At 42.8% G+C, this 3925-nt stretch overlaps 2 long non-coding RNA genes across 2 annotated transcripts in view; both read right to left on the reverse strand.

Annotated features, from left to right (window-relative positions):
* Nucleotides 1-6: 6 nt before the first annotated feature.
* LOC109526058 (uncharacterized) overlaps nt 7-3925 on the reverse strand; it is a 7674-nt gene continuing 3755 nt past the window's right edge. The window contains exons 2-3 of the long non-coding RNA XR_002170261.1: nt 617-796; nt 7-467 (exon numbers count right to left, since the gene is read on the reverse strand). This is a non-coding gene — a long non-coding RNA (uncharacterized LOC109526058). The remainder of the gene's footprint in view (nt 468-616; nt 797-3925) is intronic.
* LOC109526059 (uncharacterized) lies at nt 3098-3919 on the reverse strand. The gene is made up of 2 exons (XR_002170262.1): nt 3809-3919; nt 3098-3732 (listed from the first exon to the last, which is right to left on the reverse strand). It is a non-coding gene; the product is annotated as an uncharacterized LOC109526059 (long non-coding RNA).

Below are 3925 nucleotides of genomic sequence, written 5' to 3' on the forward strand. Positions count from 1 at the left end.
GTTTGTCCGCTTGTCCTCCAGTCCGCCACTTAGAGACCGAGGAGGACACACGTCAACAATTCTTGCCTTGCATCTTACGAGTGCCTTTGTCATCCATCTGCTATGAGATATAGCTACCTTGCAGCTCCTGACTTCTAACTACAAGTCCCTTTATGCTGTCGTCCGCCATGGGAGGGCAAGAGACACCTGAGACTCTGCATGTCCACTTCCTAATGGTCCACTTGACATCCAAGGGGTATTATTAATGGGCTACAACTGTAGATGTCCACCTACCAGTCACTATCACACGGAACTCAGACCTCCGTGTCGGGGGTCCAAATCGTCCTCTGGGTCCACTTCCTCTATCTCCACCACCACCTCCACCTCCCATTGGATTAAATTTACTTGAGGATCGAGGATACTCCACACGTAGTTTGGAGTCTCCATATCCATATCCGTTCCTTCCATAGACTGCGTCATCCGCATCCCTAAGAGAAGAGAGCACAGAACTCCTTACCTAGGTGGGCCGGTTACAGACATGTTGCGGATCCATTTCCTGCCGGGAGCACTTGAGGAACTATTACAGAAAACACTTGATACCCAATGGGGATGAAGCTGGATCCATCCCAAAACTCACCGTGGGTCTTCAAATCGAATAAAGGCAAACGGGATAGTGCCTCGGTTGTTCTTCAATTCAATCTCACGAATTTTTCCATATTTGTAGAAGAGATCTTCAATGTCCCTCTCCTGGACATCCATTGGCAGATTCCCGACATAGATCCGGCCCTCCGACATGGTGAAGGAATAAGATGCCCTGCTGCTGACACAGAGAGGGAATTTTGGGCACCTTTGACTGTAAATTCACTTGTTTTTGTAGCTGTAGCTCTTGTTATACTAATGCTTGTCCAATGCTCCAATTCCTTATCTTAATCAATGATAAAAATTATAAAACAAGACTTGTTTTGATCAGATGATGAGCCCGAGACAAAGGGGTGTGTACTGAGAATCCAGACCTGAAAGTTTTAGAATGCAGTGAATACACTTGGTTAAGCAGCTTGAAACATTCAGTACAACTGGACCAGAATGCAACTTCAAATTTTAAGTGAAACACAACGAGTTTCACAAAATGAATCAGGGTATGTTCTAATAAAGCCACAGTGATTACTTTTAGCTAAAGCGGGATACCGTCTAATAAAGATCAACAGCAGGCTTGATTATCAGGAATATGTTGTGCTTTTCAAGAGACTCAACAGCCATTTTTTAGTGTTGACTTTATTTCGTTGTGTTACACTACGAGAGTGAAACCAAAATTAAAAGGTTATCAGGTAAGGAACATTATTTTTTACCGACGATGCTTTAACACAATCGTTAAGCGCAAAAAAAAAAAAAGGGTCAAAGTACTCATGGGTGGGGCTCAATGCTAGATAAAATACAACAATGAGAACGACAAAAGAGACGTTAAGAAAACCTAATGTGAAAAGAGTAACAGGCCATGGAGAAGTTAGGCGTGGTAAAGGTTAAATTTAAGTCCTCAAGAAACATGGCTACGGCCGACGAGTTCACAAATGGATTCGTCGGCCTGGGCTAGCTCGAAGCGTTGCGAGCAAAGTGGCTCGTCACGGTCGCGTCGCTGTATGCAAAAAGTAATCCGCTTGAGAGCTGCCTCTCAACACATATATAGATTAAAAACCTAGTGGGCTACCATCGGGCGAAAATAACACAGTGAGAGCGAATGGCGAGGTGCGAGCACAGGCCAAGTATTGTTCGTGTAACTGCCTTTCACTGTTCGAACTAACGTCTTTTTGCCTAAACGCCACGACCTAAAATGAGCACTCCTAGTTCACTTAAAAGTACTAGCTTATTTAAATATTTCACGTCTCGTTTAAATATCAAGTTTAAAAAAAATAGTGTTAAATGCAGTAAGGGTCTTTTGTGGTTAAACCTGATTGTCAGCTGAAGACTTTCAGTTGCTCCCATCTCGACTGAGAGTGAGCCAGCAGATTGATTCTTGAGTGTTCATGTTCACCTTGTGAATGTACCCATGTCGAAACAGCTTCAGGATGTTAATTTTGCCTTAAATGTTTCCCTCTTTCAGGGATACAAAGTGTAATTTGAAGTCATACCTTCCTAACGGCATCTGACGCTGAGCTGGTTTTGATCAGGATACCTGTTAAAAAAAAAAAAAAAAAAATCAAGATACCTTCAGAAAAAAAAAAAAGGAGCGAGTGCTGGGTGTAGCCAAGATGTGTGCCACTGGTTGCCAATTTGTCTTTCAATAACTTCTGTTGGCACCTGTCTTGAGTTTCTGGAAGACCCTTGCTGCTTTTAATTTTTTTTTCTGTACTGGTACCACTTGTGTGCAAAAAACATCATTCCACAATTGTCATTTTGGTACTCGCTTGCCCTTTGAACGGTTTCAATTGAGATGAACGTTGGCATCTCATTTTGAGACTGCTCACTTTGTGCTGTACAGCGTATTCATACATTGACATGATGCCATTTTCATATCTTGTCGGCTGCTCTTTGAGATGTTTCTGATTTTAAGGTCAACTTCTTACCTTTCACTGGTAGTTTCGCAGTGGTTTGTGGCCATGCAGTTATGTACATTTGAATCCTTGTTTGATAGCACCGGTGTTTCATATTCATTCTTTGTCGCCATGTGTTCCTCTGAAACGCACCCCATGTTGTTGGCTGCTGTGCTTCCCCCCCCCAAAATTCGCTAAATCCAATGTGAGACCCATTGTACCTTTTAAGCCTGCACATTTATCAAATGCAATACGGTGTCTATACGTGGGCTTGACCTGACCATGAACGGAGTTCAGAAAAAAAATATTCCATTGAAGACAAATTTTATTTTTTTCCTGTCTTAAAAACGTTACTTGTAAGAATTTATTGTGAATTAAAATATTCTATTTTGCATTTCACGTCCCTTGTGTTTTCTTGAGCTGTGAAAAATTATGACTGTTTTAATCAGGTAGATTGTAGCAGAGAACAATACATTCACCCAGCATGCAGGATTTTTCTCAATTTGAACAAATTAAATTTGTATTGGTACCTCAACATTACGCTGTAGTTGTATTCTGCAGTGATAACATTTTAAATTAATGACAAAATCATAGAAAGTTAACATTTTATTGTAAAAGTACAGATGCACACAAAATGGTAATTCCATCTACTTCAGTCAGATGCTTACAAAAAAATATGGTTTGCAGTGTCGAGATTTGAAGTTTCACTAATTTGTTCTAAATCAGATTAGCATCAGATTCTACACGAAAACAATTTTCTAAGCTAAAGCTGCAAAGCTATACCTGCTCGATATTTTAACATTGTGAAAAGTAATTTGAGCAAACTAATTCAGGATGCATATCAAATGGGTCAAAATCTTGCGCGGAGACAACACACAAGGATATTAAAGTTACACACACACACAAAAAGGGAAGTAGCCATGGAATGTATGCAGGAAGAAACAAAGTCTTACGATGGCAAAGGTGGTTTAAAAAAAAAAAAAGAACATTCTCCTTAGTTTCCTCCGTGAATCCTAAGCTTTTAGCGGTAGTGACGAGGTGGCGGGCTGTGGTTGGATGATCTCCGAGGCGGACTATGGCGGGACATGCGAGGAGGGGACTGGTAACGTGGTGGTGGTGATCCTCGGTAGGGCGGCGAAAAGCGTCCTCTGGATCTGGAGCGGGACCGCGAGCGACCCCAGTTGGGGGTGCCTCTATCCTCGTAGACATGGATGTAAGCGGTCTCACCCTGCAAACGAGGACAAGAGTGAATGTGCGCTCCGCTGGCCGACGTGGAGGGGCGTACCACGGGGTCTTCCACTCACTTGGTGAGAACGGAACTCTGTGCGATCCAGTCGGCGCAAAGCGTAATCCATGTCCTCTCGGCGGAGAAATTCCACCACGCCCTCCCCATCGCGCTGCACGTCGGCAAAACAGACGGC

The sequence above is a fragment of the Hippocampus comes genome, unplaced genomic scaffold, assembly GCF_001891065.2.
Source record: "Hippocampus comes isolate QL1 unplaced genomic scaffold, H_comes_QL1_v1.1 scaffold54, whole genome shotgun sequence".
Lineage (NCBI taxonomy): Eukaryota > Metazoa > Chordata > Actinopteri > Syngnathiformes > Syngnathidae > Hippocampus > Hippocampus comes.